This window comes from Anabrus simplex, chromosome 1 (genome assembly GCF_040414725.1).
Source record: "Anabrus simplex isolate iqAnaSimp1 chromosome 1, ASM4041472v1, whole genome shotgun sequence".
In the NCBI taxonomy this organism is placed as follows: domain Eukaryota; kingdom Metazoa; phylum Arthropoda; class Insecta; order Orthoptera; family Tettigoniidae; genus Anabrus; species Anabrus simplex.
In genome coordinates this window covers 728,016,495-728,034,599 of record NC_090265.1, presented here as the reverse complement: position 1 = coordinate 728,034,599, position 18,105 = coordinate 728,016,495, and the positions used below count along the sequence as shown (strand labels likewise).

At 42.3% G+C, this 18,105-nt stretch overlaps 1 protein-coding gene across 1 annotated transcript in view; it reads left to right on the top strand.

The window, feature by feature from the left end:
• The window catches only part of Pdcd4 (Programmed cell death 4), a 374,027-nt gene that overhangs the window by 197,477 nt on the left and 158,445 nt on the right, over positions 1–18,105 (top strand). The gene's annotated exons all lie outside the window — the stretch shown is intronic.

Genomic DNA, 18,105 nt, shown 5'->3' with positions numbered 1-18,105 from the left:
TGAATGTAGTAATATGTGAAAGCACGCACCTTCGTAATGAATATTATACACACACATGTGTGAAAGGTGCTTCACTTCATATGCTGTTTGTTAAACTGCACGTTCGGTCTGTAGCCCGAGATAGACTCCGCCTTCGATCACATGACTGCTCGAGCTTGCTTCGAACCTCGGCGCGTATCGGGTCGGCTCGATCCCGCTCTCTACGCGTGTGATACCCGTGTTCAAGCGCCTCCTCAGTTTTATCCCCAGGACTACCCTTGAAAAGGTAGAGGTGGGATGCCTCGCTGAGTCCGAGGGGAAAACCGACCCTGGAGGGTAAACAGATTAAGACGACGACGAAGAAGAAGGGCAATTAAAGAACTATGCCGAAAACCGAAAAAGTAGTTAGTGGGTCGTAAAGCCAATAACATTATTATTATTATTATTATTATTATTATTATTATTATTATTATTATTTAAGAAACGAACAATGGAGGTATTTACTTCTATGGTCATGGCCCCAAACAGGAAATAAACACCCCTTACACCCTCGCCTTAAAGCGCTGGGGATATCGGGCTGGGAAAAAATTAGGGCCAAGAAAGAATAATGATGTTATTGGCTTTTACGGTTTTTAGAGACGCCAATGTGCCGGAAGTTAGTCCCGCAGGAATTCTTTTGCGTGCTATTAAATCTACCGACACGTGACTGACGTATTCGAGCACTGAACAATTGATGAATCCCCGATTCCAATGCAACGCATATATACTTGGAGTTACATCATAGTCATACCGAGTGGTGAACTTATCTGTGAGCCTCGTAGATGTAAGTTTGAGTCTCGTCGCAGCTATAATTTTTGTACAAAATAAATTAATATTTGAGGGAACGTGAAGATAAAAATGGGAATAACAATGTTACGCAAATTGCAGTACACTTAATTTTCTACCTGTAATTAATATAGGCCTAAACATTCTCATAGTTACTGCTGGATATATATATATGTATGGGTCTATTAATTTGAGGTAGATAATAAAGTTCACGGCAGTTCCTCTCATATTTTTATTCGTATCTTTACCATCACGTTCGCTCAAATAATAATTTAATGTGTATAAAAATGCAGCTACGGTAGGACTCGAACCCATGTCGTCGCGGTTCGTAGACAAGTCTGCTCGGCCACCGCTCCAATTAACTGTGATGCTATTATTGAAGTATATACGCGTTGCATTGGAATATGTGGATTCATAATTTTTTCGGAAATTATTAGGCTGCGGCCCTGACATGTGTAAGTAAAATGTGTTCGCCTTTTAGTGTTCTGACATCCCGTTATAAAAACTATAAACTACTGCTGCACTGGAGACACTGACAAGTTTCAATCTGTTGGAAAGTCTAACCTGTTTTCAATTTCTTCTAGTACCCTGTTCATTATGGCTTTGTAGAAATCTTTCTTCTGACAACTCTATAACGTCGTTTTTTCTTAGTATGGGCCGTCCTTTGCCTTTTTCAGTTTATAAATAGTCTTCATACAGCAGCGAAGACGACTTACGTCTTCGACATGCCTCCATTTTGAAATTTTAAGATCTGTTAAGAGGTTTACCACAGGCCTGCTGCCATGTTAATTTAACACAAGTATTAACAATTTTTTAGGGTTAACAATTATTGATGAGGCGACCATTTTGTTAAATTATGTGTCAAGTCTCCTTAACAGCAGTGTTAACACTTAACATTCGTTGAAGAAACTGGGTCATATATTATTATTATTATTATTATTATTATCATCATCTATAGCGTGCAAGAACGACCGGTTTAGCTCAACACATTAAAAGCTTGCGTTAGCCATGGGGTAGGCAAACTGAATTCGGGAAATTGTGAATTCGAGTCCTACTGTCAGTTGTCCGTGAAATGGTTTCCTGTGGTTTCCATTTACGACTGAATACGGACTTTTACGAAAGGTCAAGGTCGCCTTCTAACCCTTGGGTGATTCCTATACAACGTAAGAACCCAGTTCACGGTCGCCTGTCCCAAATGTTTATCCTGAAGTACAGCTGTATTGTCGATGAGATATTGTCGAGTGGTTAGCTGTTGTTTAGCACCAGGAATTAACGTGGTACTCATTTTTGGTGTAAGCTGGGTGAACCTTGGGGGTATATGACGCTCCAGAAATGGAAATCTCGTTTCGTAAATTTTTCGACTTCCTTACTGGGAATCGAACCCGCGTCCCGCCAGGGTGTACCGAACACACCTTGACTGTATTGGCTAGAGAACCCCCCTTGTCGGCTAAACCAGCAAATTGAAAAGTGAGGTGTAGGGAGTAATTGAAAATACTTGTACTGAATATTGCCACGGCTGGCAGGACGTGTTTTTGGTGACGTTGCGAGGTTACTGTATGCAAGGATACAAGCGAATGTGCGGCTATACGTAGTAATCTATAATGGGACAATAAGTACCGAACATAGAGAATGTATAGTTTGTTACCTTGGCGAAGATCTGATAAACGATTAGTTTTAAGGAACCTTGAAAAATATATACTTGTTTTCGTGACGTCCGGGCTATAAAACCCCTGTCAATCCGTAGCAGAGCAGCGAAAGTATTTTATGAAGAGACTGCCTTGAAAGTGTATAAGTTTATCTAAGAATTGACAGATTTTTTCGTTCTCTTCAGTTTCATCTATAAATATAAAAAATCTTATATCTGGCTGTACGTTCGAACACTAACGATACTGAGTTTTTATAAAGGATAAGTAAAATAATGGCCATTGACGAGTTCAGATATATTTTCCTCGCGTTTGTTGTTACCTTGAAGTTGCTGTCAGGTGGATTTTCATGAAACTTTGCATTTTGTTATAGTGGAAGCCTTTTGTTTCTTTTTTTCCGCTTTCGAATTGCTTAATGTATAACTTTTAAAAAAATTAGTCCGTCAAAACTATATACAGTAAGTAGGCTACTAGCTGATGTACCCGTGCTTCGCTACGGATTTGTACATTGTATACAGAATTCTCTAGGTTAGGTAGTGTACACCTTGGGAGTAAGATTGTATCAAATTGCATAGCTCTTAACGTTACCCTAGAAACGCGACGGGGAAGTCACCGGACGTCTTTTCTTATGTGAAGACTGGGTTAGGGAATTTCCATTGTAATGGTAGGCCCTCTTGTCTTTTTTACTTCCTCAGAAATACTTTCTTAGTGGTTTTCCCAACTGAAATCAACTTTTATTGAAATGATGCCAGAAGGAATGTCGCGAATAAAATCAATGCTATCATATGAAACACTCCATCGAATGAAAACCCACACACTTCCTCATCTTTAATGAACAGTACAAAGTTCCAGAGCTGGAATGACTGACCAGGCCGCAGTCAGCTGTAAGCCGTGAACGCCCTTCAGTTTCGGTAGGGGGCTCTTCCGACTCTGAAATACCACTCTTATAGTCGGTACGGTAAAACTGAATAAAACATAAATGATCGGAAATTGTATTCTCTATAACTTCTGTTATAAAAACATGGATTATATTTTAGGCCTTCCCCTAAACTACCATTTCACTCAGCGTGAATAAAATTATTTATAGCTTAGATTGTAGTGGCTCATTCCCCTACTGTGCATACCGATTTTCATTATATTCTCGTCAGCCGTTTTCTCGTGATGCGCGAAGATACATACAGACAGACATAAATTACAGAAAAGTAAAAAGTGAATTTCGTTGTTACTGTGGACATGACCGATACAGAAATACCATTCTTTTTAAATTCTGAGCTATGTACAGTCAAAACTATTTTACACACATATATATCTTAGGGCGAGTAGGATCTTAGTTATTTAAAAGGATTCGGTATGAACCTTTTTCATGATAAAATGTATTTACAGTCTTGACTTTTTCTTCTGTATTTTCTTTTGATACAATGAAAAATAAGAGATAAATCAGAGGTGGCCGTCGAAGAGCCGGTAACTGACTGTATGGGGAGTTGCTGTGGAGATCTTCCCAGGAAGGAAGAGGACCAAATGCGCTAGTGTCTGTCCTATCAATATAATCCATAACATTTGCATTGGAAACGTTATTTCCCCTCACTTGTCTCCTGCACATCCGAGCAGACTGGCGATCCGGTACCTACCTATGAAGACATTAGACCAATAACTGGATATTTCGAAGTCCAAGTTCTGTATAGAATGCTCAGATATGCCAAGTGATTGTTGCGTCAGCGGCAGGTGAAATAGTGCTCTTGTCGGAAGGATATCCGTGGCATTCTATCTGCTCGATAAACAGCCTATGAAGGTCACAAAGCGGTGTGTGTCGAGCCTGTTTTTATTCCGTTATACATTATTTATGAGACGAGTGCTGATCGAGTGACGCACGTGTTAGGAACATTTTAATTTTAATGAAGGTTTGGTCCCGTCCATCCTCTCCCTCTGTAGCGATTTCTGTGAACTGGACTTCGTTTCAAGCTGTAAATATTTTTTGTTTTCACTCTGTATGTTGATCATTACTTCGTACAATACAGTGAAAACTGTGAAACAGGACCGAAAGGATCAAGTACCGTACAATTTTGTGAGGCTTGCTAGATGTTTTCATTCTGTTATTTATATTTTAAAAATATTCTGAATTACAGCCTCCCTCTTTTTATTGAACGATCCTGTTGTTACTACTACCAACATATGTAACACCATTTCAATGACCATTGACCATACGAATGCCTAAGTTGTTTGTGAAAAGGATTTCTAGAAGCTGCCTCTTTTATGTATAGAGGCGGGAATTTGCCTATTTGCCTGTTTTATTCCTGTGTTCAGAAACATAGGCTTTTGAAATGTAAATACGTTTTAGGGTCTTTTAAGCTATATTTCGTTGGTTTTTATTGCGCCTATGAATGCCTATTTCAGGGGTTTGTGCCTTTCTGGAGTATAATTGCCTATTTGATGCTTTTGGACGTATTTTAAAGAAGCCGATTTTCTTCCAGTCTATTCTAGGGATGGGCTGCGAACGGAGTCGCGAAGAGTCGACACTGCTACCTCTGGAACCGACACTCTCGACTCCAGTGTCGACTCCACTGATGCAGTAACGCTATCTTTCAACTATTGTCGGAACTGCTTGGAATTATAGTTCCATGTTCCTCCCTTGGAAACACGTGATACGATGAATACAAGATTATTATTAGCCAGCAAACATTAAATATTGTTTCGAGATTTTATCATCGCTAGTGTTAATGTTGTAGGTCTATTTTGGCGACAATGATGATAATGACGACGCTAATTGTAGTGGTAATAATAATCTGACAGTATACTTTTAGACAATCGCCAATATTGACTTCACTGAGTTCAGTTACGCAGTGTAGGGTGCAACGCGTGCGACTGCCACCCGGCGTTCCCGAGTTCGATTCTCGGCCGGGTTAGATTTTTTAATTGTAAACGATTAATACCCCTGGCCCGGGGCATAAAACAGAAAAAAAAAAGAAGCTAGTGCTTAGAGTATGATTTTACAACAAATTTTTTACCAAACATTGTGCGTCATAATAGCCGCCTCCGCAGTCTAGGGAGGCCTCGGTATCGATTCCGGCCAGGTCAGGAATTTTTACCTGTATCTCAGGTTTCGTGATCACGTTGAGGTAGAGACCGGGTCTAGAAAGCCAAGAATAACGGTCGAGAGGATTCGTCATGCTGAACACACGTCACCTCGTAATCTACTGGCATTCGAGCTGGGCAGAGGTCACTTGGTAGGCCAAGGCCTACCAGGGCTGTCGCGAAAGGGGGCTTTTGTGTATACTACTGCTACTACTACTACAGTACTAATAATAATAATAATAATAATAATAATGCAACAAGACTTAACGTTGTCCTTGAATTATAATGATAACCTACAACCTGTTTTCCAGTCAGTGACCGGGTCAGGAATGGTACGAATGAAGCCCTCATCCTGCGGCGAGGATAGGAATGTACCGGTTGCCGAGGCCTGTCGCACTCCTCTGGGGCAATGATGAATGACTGACAGATAAAATGAAATAATGTTGGAGAGTGTTACTGGAATGGAAGATGACAGGGAAAATCGGAGTACCGGGAGAAAAACAAATGTCACGTGGAATGACCGGGATTTGAACCACTGAATCAAGCGGTGAGAGACCAAGGCGCTACCACCTGAGCCACGGAGGCTTTTAATGGTGTAGTGTATGTTCGAATTATGTTAGAGGATTTACCCATATTAGATTTGTTTTCATCGTACATGTGCAATTCATAATTATTTACCATCGATGTCTGTTTATTAATTTCCTGATCACGACAAATAAAGACGTGAAATAAAATGTCCGTGGTCTGCTTTGCCGATACCTTCTGACATGACACGTTTAATTTTATTTCAACTACACCATTACGCTCGTCGTCTTGGTTAACGATATCGTACTTCACTCTACAATACTCTTAAAACACCCAATGGGCAAATGAGCAGCAACATGCATGATATTTCATGTTATTTTCCGCGCCACGACACGCAAGCGGCCCCGCAATGAGAGTCAAGTTCGCTTGGAGTCGCGAGGCTTCATGCGAAGCGAGCGTGCGGCCCCGCAATGCGCATCAAGTTAACTTGGAGTCGAGAGGCTTCATGCGAACCGAGACCGGTGTTCGGAGTCGATGGAGTCGACGCTCTCGATTTCAGGCTTCAGTCGCGCCCATCCCTAGTCTATTCATTATATTTTAACTGATGTGCTCGACAGCATTATCTTCTCATTTCTCAACCGTGATTCATTTCTTGGGAAAATTGAAATATTTTCTTTCTTTCTTAATCTGTTTACCATCCAGGGTAGATTTTGCCCTCGGACTCAGCGAAGAATCCCACCTCTACCGTCTCAAGGGCAGTGTCCTGGAGCGTGAGACTTTGTGTCAGGGGATACAACTGGGGAGGAGGACTACTACCTCGCCCAGGCGGTCCCAGCTTCTATGCTGAACAGGGGGCTTGTGAAGGCATGGGAAGATTGTGGAAGGGACAGGCGGCGAAGAAGAGGGAAGGAAGTTATTGCGTCCTAAGTTTACCCCACGAAAAAAATGGGAATTCTCCGAGTCACCAGAAATAGTTCTTGGGAAATTTCCATTAGGGAAAACAAGGAACAATTTGACCTCAAAGCCTTCAACCCCTCCAACCTTCTAAAACATATGCGAGAACCAGTCAGCGTCGGACTACGTTGCACAACCCATATCCCTTACACCTCCTTCTCGAAGTGAACTGCTGTATGCGTACGCTTTATCTTCAGAACGTGTTGTGATTCATTGTGAAGAACAAGTGTGCCTGTGACAATGCCCAAAGAAAAATCACCGGGCGAGTTGGCTGTGTGCTTAGGGGCGCGCAGCTCCACAGTCTGCAGCCCTGAAGATGGTTTTCCGCGGTTTCCCATTTTCCTATCAGGCAAATGCTGGGTCTGTACCTTAAGCAAGGCCATGGTCGCTTCCTTCCCACTCCTAGGCCCATCCCATCGTCACCATAGGACCTATCTCTGTCGGCGTGACATAAAAAAAATTGTAGTTGCAAAGAAAAATCATCGTCTTACTGGCTGAAGCGGTAGATCACAGGGGATCCCAATTTCACTGCGGATGGAAGGGTAGTCTTCTGCCAAGCTTGCTGTAAGGAGGTAAGTTCGTTTGTTCCCTTTATCTTTTTTTTTAAATGCCTGAACTACGATCACATTTCAAGGTAGCATTTATAGGCCTATTAATTTACATTTTGTGGAAGGTTGTGTTGCAATTCTATATTAGTCGTGAACTTTCAATAATTTATATTGCTAAAATGTAAATGATCATTTAATTACTGAACGAGGAAGAACACCGGTGGCCCTTGTCACAGACTGGATAAAAATTAAAAATCGGTATTTTGAACCGTGATTCATTTCTTGGGAAAATTGAAATATTTTCTTTCTTTCTTAATCTGTTTACCATCCAGGGTAGATTTTGCCCTCGGACTCAGCGAAGAATCCCACCTCTACCGTCTCAAGGGCAGTGTCCTGGAGCGTGAGACTTTGTGTCAGGGGATACAACTGGGGAGGAGGACTACTACCTCGCCCAGGCGGTCCCAGCTTCTATGCTGAACAGGGGCCTTGTGAAGGCATGGGAAGATTGTGGAAGGGACAGGCGGCGAAGAAGAGGGAAGGAAGTTACCGCGTCCTAAGTTAGGTACCATCCTAGCATTTTCCTGGAGAGGTGGGAAATTACAGAAAACCATTTCGAGTATGGCTGAGGTGGGAATCGAACTCACCTCTACTCAGTTGACCTCTCAAGGCTGAGTGGACCCCGCTCCAGCCCTCGTGCCACTTTTCAAATTTCGTGGCAGAGCCGGAAATCGAACCCGGGCCTCCATGGGTGGCGGCTAATCACGCTAACTACTACACCAGAGAAGCGGACTACAATCGAAATTTAATTTTGAAAAATCGCGAACAACTTTCACCAGCGCTATGTGTAGGCTCTAGTGAACTCTATTACGCTTCCGGTAAGCCTTTGTGAAACATAGGTCGAAGATGGAATGTGGTGCAGCTTGGACGATGTCACAGAGGGTAGACATACAATATGGCATGGCTTGGACGTTGTCACAGCGTGTTTTACAGGGTTGCAAAGACTATCTTTTCAAGACCAGGCCAGTGAAAAGACCGTTGGTCTGGATTGGTGAGGTCCGGTTAGTAACCGTTGTGCTGTGGATGGGTTGGTCAAGCAAAGATAATTGGGGTGCATAAGCTCTAGCATCCCATGTAGAGTCTTGCTAAATTGTGACAAAAAGTAAGGTTATGGGCGCATGCCACGACAATTTCAAATCACGCGCTTTTCTAATTTTCAACGAGGGTGGCAGCCTTGTGGGCGCACACGATGCAGGATCTATTGCAGGCAATAGAAAATAGTCTTCATGACAGCTGACCCGGCTGACCAAAGCCGGCGAATTGCAACATAATGTTCACAAATCTGAGATTTACAGTGCCTCCGTTTTAATTCTTCTATATAAGTAAACTGCTAGGGGGCAGCTTGGTGAGTCTCTGGCAAGCATGTAGGAAGGATCTCTCCTCTACGCTACTCAGGTATCGTTTCACGTCATTTTTATAATTTTTTCACCCGGTAAACTCAACAGGAAACTGCCACATTATAACTGAACATTTTTGAGGACATATTTCCATGTTGTTATGAATTCTTCACCTCTAATAGTCTTTCTCGTTTTTTATGAAACAAATGCATGTTTATACTAAACATTATTGCCAATAAGTCCAGCTGTAGAAATTTAAGATATAGGAACATTGTAATTTAAATCAATTTTATTATTTTTCAGATCAAATGTTAAAAATTTTTTGCTAATTGCTTTACGTCGCACCGACACAGATAGGTCTTATGGCGACGATGGGATAGGGAAGGGATAGGAGTGGGAAGGAAGCGGCCGTGGCCTTAATTAAGGTACAGCCCCAGCATTTGCCTGGTGTGAAAATGGGAAACCACGGAAAACCATTTTCAGGGCTGCCGACAGTGGGATTCGAACCCACTATCTCCCGAATACTGGATACTGGCCGCACTTAAGCGACTGCAGCTATCGAGCTCGGTCAAATGTGAAAAGAAGCCATATAGATCAACATAGAAATACTGCGATGCATTTGACACGAGTACATAAAGCGTTCCTAACCCACACATCTACAACATTAAAGGCACAGAATAGAACGATCACGACAAGGCATTCAAGACCTGTCCTGAGCCGGTGAAAGAAAGGGTTGTGCGTGCTCTTCTACCAGTCCACTGTGAACAGCGACCACAACCTATAGACCTGTGCACTGCACTTTTGGGAGCTAATATCCCCTGCATAAACTGGAGCATCTTCAAACTTCAACATACTGCTGGGAGTTGGAGAAGAGTGGCTTTCCCGTGGTGGAGTCCTTAGGGTTGTGGAAGAAGTCAGAAGTTTTGACCGAACCTCTGGGAAGTTAGCCGCTGTCAGCAAAAGTTCCATAAGAGTCCTGCAGCAGAATCCATGATGGAAAACAACGGTAAAAGTAGCCAGGGTGCTACGAGGTGAGGTAGATGAAGCAGTTGAACTAAAACCAGATGATATGGCTTCGTTGAAGTTTTGTCCAATCACTTCCTGTGATTTTGAGAGATCTTTCTCTCAGTACAAAACATTCTGCCCTGCAGGAGAACAAGATTGTTACCGGAAAACATTGAAAAGTTGGTTGTTGTAAATTCCTTTTATAGTAATTGAGTGTGTTATTGAATTATATAAGTATTTTTCATGCCTATTTTGTTCCCTATTTTACACGTTAGTGCCTATTTACATGCCTATTTTGGCCAATTTAAGAGCCTATATGCCTGTTTATTTTAATTGTTTTTAGTGCCTATAATTCTCATCTCTGCTGCCAGCCGACTGTTGGAACTCGATTCTGCAGCCTTTAGCATGAGAAAAGAGTCGATTTTAAGATTTGCATATGTTGACCTCTATCTAGTTTTATTTCTCTCACTGTCCTTGATTGGACGTGTCGTTTTAAAGCTTCATAGCAGTGAAAGTGTTACGGAATGTGTAGTTGCTGGGAAACAGGTTATTGAAGCCCTCACAAATAGCAAGGTCTCTGGTATTTGTTGCTCTGCGTGTGCGTAGCATTTTCTCCTTCATTAGCGGTCGAGCCCCCCCCATCCCATCTTGTGTACAAACAACTTCACTGTCGTCAGCACAGCGTGGCGTGTGTAGCAGGCTGAAATTGTTCCTTCTGATAAAATGAATTCGTACAGAGCATTTGAAACGCATTATATACAACCGTTTCCGTTGTAGTCGCCTATTTTGGAACATCTTGGCACAGAAATAAGCGCTCTTGTCACGTATCATCAGTAAGGCGTTTTCAAATCAGAAAATTAGATGTGTACACTTCGTATTTTGCTGCATTTGTAATTGAGTGTTTTGAAGAAAAGCATAGAATTTCAGATAATTTTGATAATGGGTAAAATTAATAAGAATTTAAAATCGCTTTTTTATACCGTATAGCTTAATAGAGAAACAAAAGTGTCTAAATTGTAACAACCTCGTACATTTATTTTAAATTGAACGTAGTAAAAAGAACATTTTTATATTGGTGCAGATATACCAAATTAGTTATGTTCATGAATCAGTGACGCTGTTGAAGATCATAGAACATACCTGAACAGGTTGTTTCTCCTATCACTTACTGTCTGTCACATTGCAGAGGTATTTGGGCAAACTCCAGTTATTTGAGCCTAACAGCCAACAGCATAATGTAGGCAGTCCACAAACTCCTTGGTTTGTTTCCAGAAAAGTACTAGGCTTTAAAAGCGTTCCGCGTAATATCGCTACAGTATTTCCAAAAACAACCACCGCAAATCGTCAGTAAGAGTTCAGTCGATTTCTTGTCAAATGATAGCGCATGGCTGGAAACTGTAGTCCTGTGGGGAGCAAGTTGCAGCGTAAAGTCTGGACCATCAGCGCCCATAGCGGTAGTAGAAATATATTCCGATTTACGCCACGTGTGAAATTAACGAAAGTTGACATACAGAGTTTCCAATGTGATGTGGGCCTGGTGCAGCCCTTGTAAGGCAGACCGGCATCTGCCATTTGTAGGAAACTGCGTGTATTTGTGGTGTGTGAGTTGAAGGGATTTGGGAACCGCACAAATATCCAGTCCCCGAGCCAAGCCAGTTAACCATTTGTTTAAAATCTCCGACCCGGCCGGGAATCGAACCGGGGCTCTATGAAGCGACCATTCAGCAAGGAACCGGATGGGAGTAGATGGACATGTTTCCTGGTCATTATGCTAGTTCACTCGGGCTCGTATGGGGCATTTGTAGGAGGGTAGGTGTAACTTAATTAGTCGTTTATTTATTATTTAGCGTATGGTAAGAAAAACATGCTCATGAGATAAAGGTAAAAAAATTAACTATATACATGTTTACAAAGTAACTCCACAATTACACGCTACTGTGGATAAGACACGTGACAATTCACAGCCCAATATCCAAAGCATCTATCCATGCAAGTTAAGCTGGCAAAGCACTGAGGATGTCTGTCCAGTTCTCACGCACAATGTGTTGGATTTTCTGAGCAGGGCCATACTGGGAGGATGTAATATTTCCCCAATTGAACAAGGGGTAGGCACAGACTCCATGCCCAGAACGGATCCTATTCACTGTACTCCACGTTTTTCTTGAAAGTTCAGTCCCCCGAGGAACCGAAATCTTCCATGATGCTGAATAGTGGGGCAGGAACAATGTTAAGAATAATTTATACTAGTGAAAAAAAAATGGGAAATGGCGTATGGCTTTTTGTGCCTGGAGTGTCCGAGGGCATGTTTGGCCCTCCAAGTGCAGCTCTTTTGATTTGACGCTCGTAGGCGACCTGCGCGTCGTGATGACGATGAAATGATGACACATACACCCAGCCCCCATGACGGCGAAATTAACGAATTATGGTTTAAATTCTCGAACCTGCCGGGAATCGAACCCGGGACCCCTGTGACCAAAAGCCAGCATGCTAACCATTTAGCCACGGAGTCGGGCATTTTGCAAGAAGTTGAGAACCAATCCGGTGATGATGATTATTGTTATTATTATTGGTACAGTGTTTAACATAAGAGGTGTAAGAAGGTGCCGGGGTGAATGGGTGGACAGAGAAAAGATCGAGGCATAATTTAAAACGCTAAACTTGAACATTTTATTTCTTTCCTCCCTTTTTTTTTCTGATTTTATACTTTGGTAAACAACAACAGCAATCAGGAGCTCGTCGGCTCAAATAACAAGGAAGATCGAGCCACACCACCTTGCATCGCGGAAGCAATCCCAGTACCAATAAGATACAAAAGGAAGGTTGAGGCGTAGATCGCGACTAGGAAAAGCCTAAATGCAAACAGCCTTGAACTGGAAACGAGCCTCTTGACAATAATACTAAGAGACTAAGATTTATAAGCAATAAAATTCAAAATACAGGAAATAAGGGTTTATTCAAATCATGAAACGAAAGTAGAGAGAAAAGAAATTAATTCAAATTAAAAATTATAAAGAACGCATAAATACATAATCAGTCCAGACCGAATTGTTGGCACGACATTATTCCGTGAGCATCAGGTCACGAAGAACCATATTTAAAAATTCGGCGGATCACTAAATTAAGTACACTATTTTTCAAATGGTGCCAGTGTTTACATATCTCAAATAGTGCAACAGATCAAAAGAGAGGTCGTTCTCTCCAACGAGTATATTCCATATCATTTCCAGTCAACGCCCACATACCACCCTCATTAATAAGAATAACCTCAGATCCTCCAACCCCCACGTATCAGGGAGAAGACCCAGAGTTAAAAAAATAAAATTCGTAGGATTTCAGTACGGGATAAAAGAGAAATGACTCTGGAACAAGGAGAAAGGGAAAATCACAGGCATCGCATAGCCTAAATGAACGAAAGATTAAACATGGCGGCCCAAAAGGTAAAGATAAGTGCGTGGGCAGACGAAATAGCACCATACGAAAAAAGCATAAATAAATAATGAAACAAGATCGAAATACAAATTCAACTGATTGATACGTCCTTGTTACACTCCACTCTCATATTAACTCTCGTGCACACTTTCAGATACAGCCAGGTTCGGCAAACAATAAGAGCAGCAGCATCAATTAAATGACGAATCCAAATTCGTATAGCATGACCCCAAGGCTACAAACGAGGTCTCATTTATTCCAGAAGTTGCGCGCGCAGGTCAAAACGAATTTAGCAGTGGGATCAGAGAAATCCCGCACTCATGCGCAAACCCATCAAGGTTCGCACTTCGTACGGCACGAGTGGAAGCTCGCGTCGACACAGAGCGCAGTCATCAGGTGGTGAATTATATCAAGCTGCAGCGCACGTACACAGTAGTAATATGAGACCGTCCCATCAAACATATCATAATCCCAACAATCACAAGGAAAAACATGTAGTCCATTCATACTGCGGAGCGAACAACACATATCAATCACTTATATATCATTGAACAAATATGACGAAAGAACACCCATAACTGGAGTATATTTACGGTCAAAGAACGGAGGAGGATGGTAGTACAGGGTAAGTTTGAAGCGTTTATAAAGACTTTTTGTACGTAAAAAATGCTACTCCGATATGCTTGGAGTCCATTTATATATTCTTCTCTCAATGCAATACCCAACGATTCGAGCGAGTCAAGGAGATAACATTAGCATCTCGTCGGAAAGATACAACCATCAGTGCCCAACATCGAGGGAGCTGCCCTCTAGTATATTTATGGAAGTTAGCAAGTCATCCAAGGTGAGGCCGCAAGAGACCATTAGCAACAGCCGAGCTGTAATAATTCGGAATTAGCCATGCAGATATGGCTCAAGGTACACAATAATTGTACAATGAGCTTGTAGTTCCGAAGTTGCATTATTCAATAGGGCACCATTGCTCCATTCAATTGATACTCTAGGAGACTGCTCTCCCAAACTTACTACAATCTAGCCTCTCCAAGGCACAATTTTCTAACCCAAATTTTGCAATTCGATTATTTCGAAATAGTTTCACTGTCTTACCCGCTCGACAGTCTGATTCACCCGTTACTATGAGTAGTTAAGAATCAAACAGGGGCAGTAAGTGCCTATTATTATTATTATTATTATTATTATTATTATTATTATTATTATTATTATTATTATTATATTGATAATATTTATAATAGTAGTAATAATAATAATATTTTACGTCGCACCGATACACACAGGTCGTATGGCGACGACAGGGTAGGACAGGACTAAGATGGGAAGGAAGCGACCATGGCATTAATCAAGATTGTGTGATAATGGGAAAACACAGAATACGATCTTCAGGACTACCGACAGTGGTGTTCGAACCCATCTTCTCCGGAATGAAAACTGACAGCTACGTGATCTACACCACGTTACCAGCTCGCTCGGTATTAATTATGTTCACCTGTGAACTTATTACCCCAGCGGCCCGCAGTTGGTAAGAACTGTACTCTCTCATTGTAACTGGGCTAGCTTTTCACTTTATCGCCGTTCTTCTGCCATGTTCATTCTTTCTTCACATATGTTTACGAAAATTGAACAAAAATTGCAGCCACAATTAGATTTGTTAAAATCCATCCAAAAGTACCAAGGATTTAAAAATGAAGCTAGGTTACATTTTTCTGATGTCGACTGTAAAATATTTACGTTCTCATTGTAGAGTATGCAAGCTTTATACGAGTTTTTTCACTTAGAGGGTACATTAGCTAAACGAGAAGGAAAACATTCAGACCTATTTCTGTTTACTAAGGTCGGTCCGTGGACAATGGCGCACTTCTGAAGCTACTGAATTGATAGTTCAATGATGTGTACGTGTCCGGTGATCCGAGGAAGAGGCTGTACAACGAGCTTTGTGCTAGCATTGTGGCTGAGCTAGCGGTTCTAAGTTTGTTATATTGTGGGTAGGGCAGATGTGATGTTGGGCCTGGGGTGAACTATGCAATTTCAGGTGTATACAAGTGGCCGTGCGGTTTGAGTCACGCAGTTATCAGCTTGCATTCAGGAGATAGTGGGTTCGGCAGCCCTGAAGATGGTTTTCCGTAGTTTTCCATTTGTACATCAGGGAAATGCTGGGGCGGTACAGGTTGCGGTCGCTTTCTTCCCAGTCCTAGCCTTTTCCTATACCGTCGTCGCTCTAAGACCTATCTTTGTCGGTGTGCCATGAAGCAAATTGAAATTTTTTTTTAAAAAAAGTTTAAGCTTCATGTGCAATGTGTGTTTCTCACTTTGACTTTGTGGCGTTGATTCAGGGTGCACATACACAAGCAGCAGTATTGCACATTGGAGGTGTACAGTGTCAAACACGTGAGCTAATGATGTGACTGACAGACCGCGGGAAGGCCAAGATCGGTAAAAATGAAATAGCGTATAGCTTTAAGTGCCGGGAGTGCTAAGGACATGTTCGGCTCGCCAGGTGCAGGTCGTTTGATTTGACTGCCGTAAACGACCTGCGCGTCGTGTTGAAGGCGAAATGATGGTGTAGATGACACATACACCCCGTGCCAGCGAAATTAACCAATAGTGGTCAAAATTCCCGACCCTGCCGGGAATCGAAGCCGGGACCCCTCTGACCAAAGGCCAGCACGCTAACCATTTAGCCATGGAGCCGGACTCAAGATCGGTACATCCGCGTAACAACGCAGAGGAAACCATCAACAACTGCTCAGCAGTTACGAGAGGACATCTTACTGTGCACAAACTGCACGCAGTCAGTTGCATAGTTCCCAGTTAAGGTTACTTCGACCGATTCGATATGTTTTACCATAGAATCGCCATCTTGTTGAGAGAAGATAGACCATCCAGTATCCGTTGGGGTTTGGTTTGCAGATGAAACATGGCCAGGTTGGCGACGACAAAGGGTGTCAGGGCGTAAAGGACGAGGTGGACGCATGGACTTCGGGGTAATGTTTTGGGCTGGGATTGTGCGTGACCGTGGTAGGCTACACCTTTGTTAAACCGCCCAGCTCTATACCGATGAAATTCTTCGACCATTTCTATAACAGTTTAGGTACGGATATGGTTGCTGAATTCATTTTCGTCGACGACAATGCTCACTCTCGTTGGTTAGGAACTTCACGAGAAATGTTGGTATCAAACACATGAATTGGCCAGCTAATTCATCGGACATGAACTGCATTGAACATACTTGGAACAGGTTAAAACAGCTGTTTCTGATCGGCTACAACCTGCACAGACACTCCCAGACCTAATTAGATTTGCCCAGATAGAATTGGACCTTCTTTCTCATAATGATGGCAATGTACTGTTCGCAAGTCTGCCACAGCGTGTCCGAGACCTGAACAGTGAGAGAGGGAGTCGTACACTGTATTAAGGCAAAGTAAAGAAGGGACAACCTTCATTAAAACAAACATAAACCCTCGCACACAAATTGTAGCCTTTCATTACTGTTTATTTGTGTTAGATACTGAGAAAAAGTAACTTTATTAATGCATTTCATCCTTGATATTCTGAACTTTTTTTGCGGTGTGTAGTATTTGCTCTCTTCAGCTATCTAAGACCATCTTGGTGTTTTGTATATTCTCGAGCGAGTACATGATCATAATGATGATGATGATGTACTTTTTAATAATAGACTGAAAAACTAATTTAAAAAGAAATGGGAGACAGTAGATATTGCGAGAAGACCGAGGTAACTTGGATTAAATCAATTCCATGTAGAATCTTGCTCATCGGAATGTTGTTCCCAGAGAAATAAATGGATTTGGATATTTGCAATGTTTTTCTTTAGGAGATTCTAGATTGTTGGATAAATGATGTAAGTGCAACTTGGCTGTGGAAGGGCGAGTATTTCGGGTTGTAGTGTCGCGGGAGGGAAGTCAAGGTCGAGACGGAGACAAGCTATTTATGCTGATGATAAAAGTGATTGTTGCGGAACTGAAATAGAACGGGAGCGGGGGAGTCCGTGATACATTCCGGAACAGCGCTGCCAGGCCGAACAACGTGCTGGACATGCGTACTGCAGATGTTGGTGTCTTCAACCAATTCGAGTGAAGTGACTTTTTGTTATAAATGTTTGTACGGTGCTGAATCCTGGACATCAGAGGCATTTTATGTTACACGAATTGATACCATTAAAATGTGGTGTTTGGTGGTGTTGACAGCAAGAAGAACGAACGTGTCCGTCTTAAGTGAATTTCTTATTTGTGCTAGGCTCTCGACGATTTGTCGACGTCGCATTCTGCAGTTAATGGTTGGACAAATCAAGAATTTCTCTGGGAAATCTCTTATTATCTGGAACTAGCAAGATAGACTCAAACGGAGAACGGAAGTTCCAAAACCAAACCCCATGGCGCAACAGCCCCGATGGGCCCTGGCCTACCAAACGACCGCTACTCAGCCCGAAGGCCTGCAGATTGCGTGGTATCGTGTGGTCAGCACGACGAATCCTCACGGCCGTCACTCTTGGCTCTCTAGACCGGGGTCGCCATCTCACAGTCAGATAGCTCCTCAATTTCAATCACGTAGTCTGAGTGGACCGCGACCAGCACTCCGATCCAGGTAAAATCCCTTAACTGGAACCCGGGGCCTCAGGGTAAGAGGCAGGCACACTACCCCTACACCGCGGGGCCGACTAGAACGGAAGTTCACACTTTAGAATTTAGTCATGGGGTCTCG